Source organism: Mastigoproctus giganteus, chromosome 2, assembly GCF_048544385.1.
Source record: "Mastigoproctus giganteus isolate SK-2022 chromosome 2, ASM4854438v1, whole genome shotgun sequence".
In the NCBI taxonomy this organism is placed as follows: domain Eukaryota; kingdom Metazoa; phylum Arthropoda; class Arachnida; order Uropygi; family Thelyphonidae; genus Mastigoproctus; species Mastigoproctus giganteus.
In genome coordinates this window covers 16835523-16849280 of record NC_143576.1, presented here as the reverse complement: position 1 = coordinate 16849280, position 13758 = coordinate 16835523, and positions in this window count along the sequence as shown.

The following is a 13758-nucleotide window of genomic DNA, read 5'->3' as shown; positions in this document are numbered from 1 at the left end:
AAAGAGTCGGGTTTTTCCCCGTGAGTTATATATACATCCGAATAAACTGAATTTGAATTTGCCACTCTTCCAGTAGTGCTACGACTAGTCCTCTTCTTGATTTAGAACGCTAAATAAGACAGAACAAGGGTTTCTGTCTTGATTCGAAATATTCTATAGTACAGTTTAATTCAGATCTTGTCTGCGGGCTGGAAATGGCTGGTTCATCACTTAGTTCTCCCCCCGGACCACCGTTGCCCATGTTTTGGGAGACTTGTTATGCTGATATAATTACGACCTCTTCAAAGAATTACCACAATGAAAGTAAAGTCCAATTGTTCAAATTGTCACAATAGACAGCTGAATTCGTGATTTCATCGATGATAATCAGACTCTTTACTCTGTCTGGCGAATAGACACGGCTACTTCCACACTTCTTCCAGCAACCGATGATGGTTCCATCCATCATCGAATTTTCATGTCTTTCATAGCCTACTTTTATTGTTATCTACCTGTAATCTGAATTCTGGATTGGGTGTCCCAGTACACGTTGGGGGTTAGTGCAGATCACACTTATAAAAATGTTAATCGTATTTGGTAGTCACGGGCTTGTACCCCGGTCCACTGAAAGTGCGTGTACTACTGCACTCGCGCTCCTGACCACTCGGCTACGTCAAGCCTTAGCAGTAGAAGAAAGGGGTTGAATCACATTGTGCCACTTGATGTCAATGGCTTAACTATTGATGACCTTGCTCAGGTTGCTGACAAATTGAATAGGTATTTCGCATTTACATTCACACATGAGGAATTCTTTAGGGAAGGGGATGCCAGAATTTTTTCAAAGTCCAATGGGAAGCTAAACGACTTTTTGATAACTGAAAGGAAAGTGGAAGAGGAATTTCTGAAGCTGAACATAAGAAACGCACCGGGAATGACTGGATGGGATCTATCCAGTCATATTAGGAGAGGCAGCAAAGGAGGTAAGCAAGCCTTCAGCCATAATTATGAGAGCATCCTTGGATTCAGGGGAGGTCCCTGCGGAATGGAGATGTGCAAATGTATCCCCAGTTCATAAAGGGGAATCAAAAGGTGACATGAGTAATTACAGACCTGTTAGCTTAACGTCTGTTCCAGGAAAAATAACTGGCTAAAGAAGTAAAGCAGAACTGTCTGGACCGGAATGCAATTATATTGCAATCACAGCATGGATTTGTTAAGGGGCGGTCTAAGTCTAACCAATCTGATAGGTTACCATGATGCAGTGACCAAGGAACTGGATACAAAAAATAGTTTTGACATGATATACTTGGATTTGAGGAAGGCTTTTGATACTGTTGCACCTAAAAGACGGCTGTATGAACTGGAGAAATGTGGCATTAAGGGCAAGTTAATAATGGGATGGCTTAGTGGAAGAAGATAGAGAGTGGTTATAAATAAGCAGTGCTCTTCGTGGATTAATGTTATCAGTGGATTCTCCCAGAATTCATGCTGGGCCCATTGTTGTTTTCAATATTTATTAATGATATTGATGTAGGTATATCCGACTTAATGTCAAAGTTTGCAGATGCTACAAAGGTTGGCAGGTTTGTTGACGACGGTATTTAGGGTGAGCTACTGCACCGAGATCTGGGAAAATTAGGTCGATGGGCTGAGAAATAGCAGTTGAAGTTTGACATTAACAAATATATATGAGTAGCAGTAATCCCAGCGTAACTTATCAACTGTGTAGTACTATACTCAGGAGAATAAAAAATCAAAAACTAATGGAAGAGGGTAATTGTGCAATAAGATGTGAAATTCTCTGAGCAGTGCGGACATGCTGCGAGAACAGGTCATGAAGTTTTGTCAGTCATGTACCAGAAACTTTGCTAGTAGGGATAAAGAGGTGATTATCCCTTTGTACAAGGCCATGGTTAGGCCGCATTTTGCATACAGGTCCGGAGGCCTCACTTTAGGAAGGATGTAGATCTCCTGAAACTGATTCAGAGAAGGGCAACAAGATTGATGAAGGGAACAAAGGAGTGCTCTTACCTAGAAAGGCTTCAAAAATTCCTCTATATTAAAAATTCACCAATATTTTAAGACATAAAAAAGTTTTAATTTGTTTTCTACTAGAAGCACGATTTCCGATTTTCTCTGCCTAGAATTATTTTCTTTTTATGGCTAATCCTGAAAGACCGCAACCACATGTCTTTAGTACTGATTAGCAGATTATATGTCTTACAGATTGCATTCACCACACCATTCACCTGAGCAGCAAGCAGTACTGGTGTTGAAGTTCGGATTAAACTCTTAATAAGTCACACCACCAAATTTTTGGTTCCAGTTGTTTATAAAAAAAGTGGCGAGTATTTGAGAAAATATTAATTTTCTCGCTCCAGAACTGTTGAATACTTGAAGGCGACACTGCGTGGATCTGTCTCCAAAGTGTGCTGGTAATAGACAGAAGAGCTTTAGTTATAACAGAAATTTATCTTTAGCAGAATTCTAAGATCCGCTTGATCTCTATTGCATTGTCCCAAAGAGGTTCAGGACCAAGAAGAAGGCTGTACTGCGAGGTGTCCTTGCGGGAAGCAGAGTGGTTGGTTATAATCATCGCTTTTCCCATTCCGGCTGGAAAGAGCCTGAGTTCCAATCCCTTCAATAAAGCGAGCAACTTTTTTTGCATTTTTTTCAAAACGAAGTGGAGTTAGTCAGTCTCAAGAGACAGTAAATTGTCTCCTTGGAAAATTGGGTTTTTCGACCAGAGAACTCCCGAAATTAATGGACATTATTCACATGGGTAAATGAGGTTATTCTTTAATGGTCATAATATGAGGTTTTTTTTTTTTTTCCAATGAGGTGACGATGACAGGAACAGTAGAAAAAGGTGTTTCTGCAAAATTTCCTGGTGAAAAAATAGTTTCCTGTTCCTCTACTTAAAATCTTCTTTCCACTTATTCTTCGTTGTGTCGCATATAATTCTTACAAGATGAGTTAGTAATCTTGTAAGAACTCATCTTGTAAGAATTATATGCGACACAACGAAGAATAGGTGGAAAGAAGATTTTAAGTAACAGGGATAGATACGTGGAATCCATAATCCCATTTCTGTTCCTTCTTATAAGTCCAACGAATTTAATAACTTTTAAAAATTATGTAGAGAATATGTTTATGAAAACCAAAGTTGTGTGAGGGTGTACTGCCTTAATCAGACATATAATGAACCACTTGTACAAGGCCGTAGATGGGCAGAACGAGCGTGGCATTTGGATTGAAAAGTTTTCTGCATTTTGAAAGAAATAGATCCTCATTTGTTTGGATTTCATCTCGGATATGTTAGCTGATGACCATCCTAAGAGTTTATTGTGATATTTTGAAATTGTGAACCGTTAAGGTTCACAATTAATAGAATATATCTTTAGGGCATTTGTAAGCATTACATATAAAAAATAGATTGTTAACCATCAGTTATTTCAGGTTGATCATTTATATAAGATGTGTACCACCAGATGGTGAAAAGAATGGCGAAAGAGTTTAGTAGCAGACAGTATTCCACAGTGTATTGCCTTTTGTTTGTATAATAATTATATTTCAGAAGTTTAGGGCCACTTTATAAATTAGTTGAATTGAACCTGTTTTAGCAGTCATGAATACATTCGGGACTGAAGGGGCAAGATGTTGAAGGACGATATGGGCGTTGCTTGTTTTCCCGTGGAAGATCAGAAGCTTTTTATCTAACACCAACGAACAGACGTTGCCCAACTTATTAAGTGTAGAGTTGTTGTTGAGGGCAAATAGACTCATAGAATCAGCCTTGTTTGTCTAAAAAACAGTCAGCTGTTACTTGACATTTGACAAAAATTCTTGCAAAGTCATCTGCTAAAGCAATTGATCTAACCAGTGTACCACTTACGATTATATTATGTTCAATCTACTTTTAATTGGTTCTGCATGGGGCTCTTCTTTAGTTTCAAATATATCTTCGCATAATTTGATTACTTTGTGCTCAGATTTGTTGCGGAACAGGGGCCACCAGTTTGAATACCAATATGGATATTTGCGATTGCTAGCACTTGGGTGGAGGAACAATATTGTTGATAAATTTGTCTATGATGGTAAGAAAGCGTCCAGAAAATTCAGGGATGGTAGTTTAAGGTAGGTCATCTCCAGATACTATTAGATCGAAGATTAATGGGGTACGGTGAAAAGTGGAGTCGGGATATTACGGTGCTGTTCAATCTCAAAACTCTGCATAAGATGGGTGGTGCACTTTAGATATTTAAATTTATAGATGAACTACAAGAATCATTAAATTTTTCATTACACATGACACATTCTATTCTTCGTAGGATTATGGTGATATCGAAATCCATGACGTTTCTAATTTTACTTAATTTTGTGGATCTGTCCCATAACTTACCTTACCGGTTTATCAGCTTATCATTTTAACTAAATTATTTTCTTCCCTTTCTGATTGAGCAAACGCCTGGTTTCCTTGTATCTTTTAGAGTATACTAGTACATGCCAATTAGCTATTTGAGTCCACAGCAGTTAGTATAATTTTCTTTCCCTTAAAGATTATTTCGTGCATGTCAACTTTCCAATGATTTCACACTAAATTGTTTTTTCGTGCGGGAACGGGTTGGTCATAAAGCAATGAGACACGATTTTTGATTCGTGGTGTATACGTCCCTCGTAGTGGGCTATTAGAACTGATTACAGTGCGTGTTTGCTGTAGATGTACGTCTGTAAAGAGACTGATATTGTAAAACCATTTGAAGCCTTTGTTAAAGGTCCCACAATGACCCAAAACCATCGGTGACATCTGAAAGACCCAAGGTGGAGTTGACGAGTCAACAAGCGTGAATTGGTGAGGCGTAGCACATAATCTTCAGTATCGATTCTGTAGTTCTCGTAGAAAAGCGTTGCTTGAAGAGAGGACTTTTGTGTGAGAGGAAACAAAATATTCTCAGTCAACTCCAAAATAAGTAGTTTTCACTCAAACACACCCCACTACCAGGAATCTATTACAAGGGAAGCCCCAGACATGTATTCGTTCTTGTATCATAAATTACTAGTTCATTAAATGGGGAAGATAACTATCCGTTTGATGGTGTTTCTTTCTCAAGTGACGGGAAGATAAAAAAGCGTATGTTAATGGCTGTTCAAATCAGGATATCGAGGATTCATCCAGTAGATGAACCCAACAGAGGAGATTGGGCTAAGATGACGAAATTTTCCTTCAGCTAGGCTGTGGCTATGAGATCAATAGTTTGAATAAATTCATGGGAGAACTGGACAAACTGGTAGAGGGGATGGGTAAGCGATATGGGAAGTATCGCTTGCCTTTTTTTTCCGGCTGATGCTGTATAAACTTGCTTTCTTGCAACATATGTCACTACTAATACTAATATTTTTAATTAACAATTTCATGAAAACTATGTTGAACGCATTAAAGGTGTACACTATACTGCCAAAAGTATCGGGACATCAAAGGGATTTCTGAAGATTTAACCATATTCGTCATACACGTCAGGAATAAGTATAAAAGAAGAAGTCAGTGAAAGAGAGCAGAATAATGAAATGCAGTAGAGTGCCGAGGCTTCTGGTTATCTATTTCCAACGAGGAGTTAGCGTAGGACACCATATTAACACTAAAACTGCAATACCCTACATCAGTGGTGGGTAAAATAATTTTTTGCAATCTACTCAAACGGAAAACGTTTTAGCAGATTGCAGAAATTGACAGAAAGAGATCGAAGGGCTACTTCTCAGAAGAGTGATACATTGATCCTGTAAGCCCTCGTCGAATACTGCCAACCAGGCGTTCAGAGAGCCCACAGGAACTGATACTACTTCAAGGATGATTGCAAAGCTACATTCTATGCTTATATAATCTCCGTTATTGAATGAAATATTGCTGTCACTCACAAATGGAAACACTAGGGATTCCACAGCTATAGACATGTGGAATGACACTAAAGACGATAAAATGTTAAGTACTCTGAAATTGTTGTTTTGAGGCTGAAGTTGAAGTATAGTTCCGTATGTGTAAGCTGCAGAACGTACAGTGATAATATAATTGGAAGACAATAACTTTTTGAACCGATACCCTCTTTTCCTCAGATGTGTTATAAAGTGCTGTAAATCAAGTTTAATCCTTCACAAAGGTAGAATAGCGTTTACATGATGCTGGCTTCCACACATCAGTAAAGTAATCACCATTAGCCAAATTATAGAATTCACAAGTTGTATCCTTTTTAGTTCTCTGCAGAATAAAATCTTAGGCACTCCATACTCCAACATACTAAGACACCTAACCCGTGGAAAATAATAATCAGTCCTAAAGTGGAAAACCAAAATATCTGTTGTAAACATCGTACGCCAGTGGAAGACAGAAGCTGACTTGACCATTCATCTCAATCCAGGCAGACAACCATTAACGAACCACAGAACACGCGAACAATTGAAACGAACGTTGAGGGTAAATTGCAAAAGTACCATTAATGACTTCAGTCGAGAGACGGTTGACGACCAGGATAACTGTATTGCCAACAACCATTAGAAAAACATGCATAGGTTACCATGATTGCGATGTGCTCAGAAGCGGAAGCTGTCTCCCAGATGGGCCTCACTGATGGAGAAAACAGACGCATTTGACTTTACAGCAGTTGAAGAACGCGATGAAGTGATGAAGCACACTATAACGTCCAGACATCAGACGGGGGCACTAGGTTGTAGGGTATGCTCAAAGATCGTTACCCAAATTGTATCCCAACAGCGCTGAAGTTCAGCGTTCATATTAAGCTAAGGATCTGTTTTATTGCCTTGGACTTAGTGCAGCGGTTGCTGTTGATGAAAATCATAAATGCAGCTGTCTGTTGGGACATTCTGAACGATCGTTCCTTTCTTGCTTTGTGGCAAATCTTTGAAGAGAGACGAAATCGTAACATCATGAAAATATTTTGTGTCACAAAACACGATCGGTACAATAATGAATTGAGCAAACCATTGTGGGAAACAAGACTTTCTGGTTTAAAAAGAAAATAACTTGAGGCATAGAGAATGAGTCGAGCAAGGTTGCATCCCCCACATGTCAAAAACTTGTGAAAAGTTTAATCCATTAACAATTTCTTGTTTCCGACCAGATTTTTTTTAAATTTAGCGTCACCATATCCCATGTTGAGGGACAGATTACTGATCAATCGCTTTAAGATCCTTAAGTAAAGAATTTATCTGTGTAGCGGGAAAAGTGGATAACTGAAAAAACTGTTTCTGTGGTAGGATTTAAATTCATTTTCAACTGACCATAAGTTGAAACATCTTCTAATTCTAATAAAGATAGAAAGATTCTAATAAAATGTCTTCAAAATATCTGGGCCTTAAAAAAAAAATCATTATGAACTTTAAACCCGTTTTTAAAATTATTGAATAAGCTGTTATGTAATCATGGACACCAGGGGCGATCCCAGGATTTTCTAAAGGGGAGCTAAAGCAGCATTCCGGAAAATCATTAAGCTTTAATCATCATGTAGCCATAAAAAGTCCACATTATTTTTATCATAGCTGGAACTGCCTCTAATTTGCACGCATTGCTTTGATCACTAGCCTACAGCCTCCATTCAGTCCTCGTTGGAAAATCAGCCGTCACCAGCATCTAACAGCTTCAAAGTCGAAGCTGTCATTCAAATTCTCCAGAACTACTTCTCAATTCAAGGAACTTGCTCACCCTGATTGTGGAAATTCATAGAAAAAGAATCCCCAAATCAGACAAAAGTGGGTACAGTACATCTTCCAAACTTCTTTAGAGATTTTGTAAGATAGAAGCGCATAGAGATTCCATTCGCAGCTCCAGAGTTCCCTTCCTTATGGCCCATACCAGCTTCAGCCCATACATGCTGATGACTTAAACGTGTTTATCCTACCTAACTCATTGGTTGAGCATAAACTTTCTCATTCGAAGCCAGTGATTGGGAGATCCAGAATCTACATCAGAAATGTCTAGTACCATGCAGATTATCATAAGTCTCCTCAGATCTTCTTTATGATGACGTTTCCTAATAAAATTACCAATAAGCACCAAGGACAGCGCATTTTTAATAAATCTGTGAAAAAAATCCTTCTACCATTGGTAAAAAAATAAGCCCAACATTTCGAATAAAATCAAAATAAACAGTGCCATCTGGAGCAGAAAAAAAGAGCTTACAGGGATTAATCAGCCGAATACCACACGAGTTAAAGGTTTAAACCCGCATTTTGCTCCCTGGAGCCATGATAGGGTCTTCTGCCTTCTCCTTTCAACCTCAGAACCGCTGGGCAGTGAAATACTAGGAAATGAGGTGGATCAAAAAGATTACTGGGGAATTATTTGTGATCGAGAGAACACCTCTCTCTCTCTCTGTGCCATTCTTGTAGGACTCGAGCATGTTAGCAGCAATCAATGCTAGAACAGAATTGAATAGGGAGACAAATACTTCCTTCAACCAAAGTCCTTACGAATAGCACACCAGTTACGATCATTGTTCTTCCACAACTTGTGGAAAAGGTTCGAATCCCATGAAATGAGTTAGTCTCATTTTTTTTGTTTCGAAAATTTGGGTTTTTCTCAACACAAAATAGGCAGATCGACAATAGAATAGATGCAATTTACAATCAAATCGTACTGATGCCTCATCGCCTGGACTGCTTTGGCCTCAAAACAAACTGATAGTTCAGGTGATGTCTTGGGTGATTAGCTTTCGTACTAGTCAGGCGTGATTATGCAAGAAAAAAAGTAAATTGTCATAATTAGGGACACTTGAAAATTAATTGATCTGCCCGTGTGTATTATTCCTGTAAATCGAGTGTGAATCTCTGGTCGATTTGTCTGTTTTGCTAGACGAAAAACCCCGAGTTTCCACGCTAGCTTCCCCTGAGATAGATTAACTGAGCCAAATTATAAAAATTCCTCATTCATTGAAAGGATTCGAACTTAGGTCTTTCCACCCGGTGTGTGGAGGACGATAACTGTATCAATTGTGCTACCTACAAGAACAAAAAGCCCACACAACTTCCTCACTTCTTTGACAGGATTCGAACCTGGGCCTTTTTCCACCCGGTGCAGGAAGGACTGTTGGGAAGGATTTTGATTCACTACATTGGTACCATATCTCCCTCCATTTTATAAATACTTCAGAAAAGCCGTTGTCTGAGGGAAGAACCTGTTAGTCGACCTCTGAGCTAAAGAAATTTAAGTCATAAGAGATGAGATCTGAATTACAGGGAGGGTGGAGAGCTGTTGATGCCTCACTCATCCATTGTTCTCTCAACAATTGAGCTTTATACACTCTTGCATTGTCATGATTCAGTAGTGCCTTGGACGTTTCCAAATCGGGTCTTTTGTGGTCAACTTTGATTCAATTTCTTTAAAGGTTCGCTATAATGTTTATCAGACACAGTACAACATTTTTCACAGTATAAATGTAAATAATATCTTTCATATAGATGAAGGCAAGCGTATCTTTCATACGCTTTTCACAGGCTGTGCATTTTCTGGGAGGGGAGGGTGGAGGCACGCTGTGCTTCAACTACGAACTTTTTACATATCTCCAGTGATTATTCTCCTTAAAAATAATTTTTATGAAATTGCTGGGCCAAATACGTCTACAACCAACCAATTCGAAGAATTCAACGTAAACAGAAACGTGGCAATCTTAAATGTGTTTTCAAAATTCTTGGGTGCACCCACAACTAATACCTAAGGCCTCTTCAAATATTCTGATTGTACACTGCTGTGCAAAACTTAAGAACCAACACTCTTTCTAATGGTTACAACCACAAAATCTTTACTTAAGGTACTCTTTACTGATGAGAGTAGATTCAGTCTCAGCAACTAATCTGGCGAGAGGTTGCCACACAGTGTCATCTCGCAAACATCACTGAAAGGGATCGATATGGCGGTCGAGGTGTTCTCGTCTGGGGAGACGTTATCTTGGATGGACGTACACAACTCCAGATACTGGATTGTGGCACTGTAACCGGTGCATGCTACTGTACTGAGGTAATCATTCCCCATGTTCATCTGTTCCGAAGTGCCATTGGCCCCAAGTTCGTGTTTATGGATGATAAGGCCACACCCCATCGCTTGATATGCTTTTGGAAAGTAAGGACATTGTTCGTATGGATTGGCCTGCCCGTTCGACCGATCTAAATACCATCGAACACATATGGGACGCTCTGGGGAGACTCTTAGCGGCACGTCCACACCCACCAGAAAATGTTCACCAGCTGAAGGTGGCGCTGACAGAGGAATGGACGATGTTACCGCAAGAACTTATCAACAACATTGTTCCAAGTATGGACAGACACAAAGCCTGCATCTACATTAGGGGTGGCCATACCTCCTACTGAGGACCACCTCTTTCTTTTCTTCCATCTTTGGCAGTGATGCATCTGTGTCATGGCAGCCATTGATATGTTACCATTTTTGAATAAAGTCCTTCTGTACCGTTTTGTTTCCGTTGTTGTTTCCTTCATCATTTCTGTACCTCACGAGGTTCCATTGGTATGATTTTCCCATATCCAGGCCACTCCTATGAGAAGCTACAGGTGAAAACCTGACTAGTCCTTAAATTTTACACACCAGTGTAATTCGTCGTCTTCAAGGACGACAGGAGATGATGGACATCAGTTACTAATGTTAGTATTAGCATTAGTGGCAGATGATGTAAGGAAGTAATCTTATACAAAACCAACCAAAAAATATATATATAATAAATAAAGATAACAAACTATCCACGCCTTCTTTAAACCCCCCCCCCCTTTTCTAATCCATCTTAAATTTATGGTTATCAGTTCAGTGGTGTTGCCACTTATCACTCCTTTGGAGAGGTCTGTGTTCCCCTCTTGTTATAGACTATACCAACGTCTTAAGTCCTCCTCAATCGAGGCTTTAGTTAGTCAATCTCGGGCAAAAGGAGTAGGGGTTCCATTATTAGTTATTCTAGGTTTTTCAGCGCGTATAATCACAAATCTTCCAGAACACTGAGACACTGGTGCAATATGGTGTTAGTCGACGATAGTCATCTAAAACCCTACAACAACCAACCACCTTAATTTTATTCAGACTGCTCACTTCCACAATACCAGATATACCAGATGGAAAGTTTTTTTTTTTTTTTTTTTCAAATGATCAGTTAATGTCTGGCTGAAAGCAAATTTTGGCACATATATCCTGTCATCATCTCTTTTCATTTTTAATTTATGTCTCGGTGTGTGCGTGTGTCATTCGAGAAATAGTAATGATGGGCTTTAGTACATAGTTTACTCAATCCAATTAAAGCCTTAAACACTTCGATCAGGTCTCCTCACAGGGGCCTGCCTTCCAGGCACTGCAATTTGCAGAACTGATATTTTACCCATTCCAGCTGCCTGTCTGCACTGCTGAGAGGACTTCACGTCGGACTGTACTATTACCCCTAGGTCCCCTTGCCTTTAACGCCACACTGCTCCAACTTGTACAACATTCTTTTATGTGGAACAATTTCAAAACCTTTTCGGAAACCTAAGTATATGATATCAAAATTATTTTTTGCATCCAGTTCCTTTGTCAGTGTGTCATAATCTCCAACCAGTTTGGACCGAAAAAAGATCGCCCCTTAACAAATCCATGCTGTGATTGCCACATAACTGAATTCCTGTCCAGATTGTCCTACATTATTTCTTTTATCAGTGACCCAATTATTTTTCCTGAAACAGAAGTCGAGCTTTTAGGTCTGTAATTACTCAATATCCTCATTAACCCCATGGTGAAATGGATTTTGATTCATCAGATTCCTCTGCAAAGTTCTGTTTCTGTTGGTGTTTTGTTTAATGGGAGGAAGCAGTCACATTGCTCGCTGTTAATCTGTTATTTTCTTCTTGGGAATATTATCCTATGTGTTATGAAACATACTGGATATTGATTTAAAGAACCATAGGCCAACAAGGCATTAAGAGGTGGGTGTATTTATTACATACATGATGTGGCTACTTTATTCTTTGGGGGCTGATTTGGACTATGTATAGCGCAGCTCGAACCTCCATAGACCCTCCTTCTATCACTGAAAGTCAAAGAACCACGGGTAACATTCTTCTCCAAGGACTATTTGGCGTTTATAGGTTTAGGTTTAGCTTCTGCAGTGGCGTATCATCTCGTGGTTTAATTATATGAAGGTTCTGAGCGCGGGGATAGGGGATGGAAATGTAAGGATGCTGCACGAGATCCAAAAATGAAAGGAGAACAATGAAGTAAATTACATTGCACCAGACTCAAGGTCGTGATGACCATTATGCCTGTGAGCTACAGATCTTTCATAAAAACTAAGTATGGCGAACTCTTGATGGATATTAGTCGCGCCTGCCCTTACGTCTTTTCCCGACATACGGTAATGATGTTCACCTCTAGTCAGCGGTTCGGCAATCGAATGCAATGTGAGTGAATATTATTTTTTAGTAAAATTAAATTATTCTGTACTGCCTCTCTCTCTCTCACATGTTTGTCTGAAATATATCATGGTATACCTCTGCTTATTTTTGGATTTGAATATTTTAGGGGCTAAAAAACGCGGACCAACCATAATCTCGCCGTCTGAGATAGGCTAACTACAGCTTCGAATAAAGAGGACCTTAGAATCTCCTGAAGTCGTCGACGAAACCGAACCCAGACCTCTCCAAACGAGTGGCAGACGGCGATGTGTCCTGTCGACTACACTGCCTAGGAGAACTCCCATTGCCAAAAACCACCAATTCGGCACCCTTTTTTCACCCTTTCGGCAGAATGCCAACCTCGGCTAACCCAAGAATGCAGCTTATTGCAGTGGTTGAGCTTTTGTGGCCCTCCTCAAATGTGGAATTTCCGTCATCATTCAATTCACTTGCGTTTTTTTTTTATCGATTTCGAGGGCATGCTAGATTCTCTCTGGTGGGCAAACACCTTCGATCGATTGAGGATAATAAATTGCACTAAACAACTATACCTTAAAATAAGGAATTACTTCAGCACCCGCAAGGTCCAAGTTTTATCCAAGCACTGTTCTGTTTTAAGACCTGTTGCACGGTGTCCCCAAGGATTCATCCTGGAACCCCTCATATGGAAGATTGTTCAGGACGGCTGACTCATCAGTCGGTTCGATAAAACACACAAAATCGCCTACGCAGGTGATTTGGTGCTCGTAGTTCCTTGTAGGCACGCTCTGCGTTGGAACTGACAAATAATAATATTATATTCGACCTTTCCAACTGAAGTGCTCTGAACAAACTTAACATATCCTCAACTAAAACGAAAACGTTGATGTTTAAGTGAAAACTCGACTACAGTTCACCAGTCTTTACAATCAACAGTAAATCTATCTCTTTGGTTCCTGAGATTAAGTATTTCAGTAGATGACAAACTCAATTTTATTTCATGTGTAAATAACCTAACAGTCATGATAAAAAAAAAAAAAAAAAAATACATGCTCCCTAATTAGGATCTCCAAACAGGACTGGGCGCTTAATCACAAAACGCCCCAACTTTATTATAATGCCGTTTTGGTCCCTACAGCCAAGTATGGTACTGGGACATGGCTCCATAGACTGCCCAAACATATGTGGACACGTGTTGTGTCTTATGTAGGGTGGCCCCTAACGGTTAATTTAACTTAGCCGTGGTGCTCATTGATGAGATACGAAACCCTGTAAAAAGATTAGAAATGAGTGTAGCTCTGTACTCATTTCAGGCCATTTTGTGCTATATTTGTGCAGTGTGTGTTTGTGTTGTTTAGTTGTTATTGGCCACTT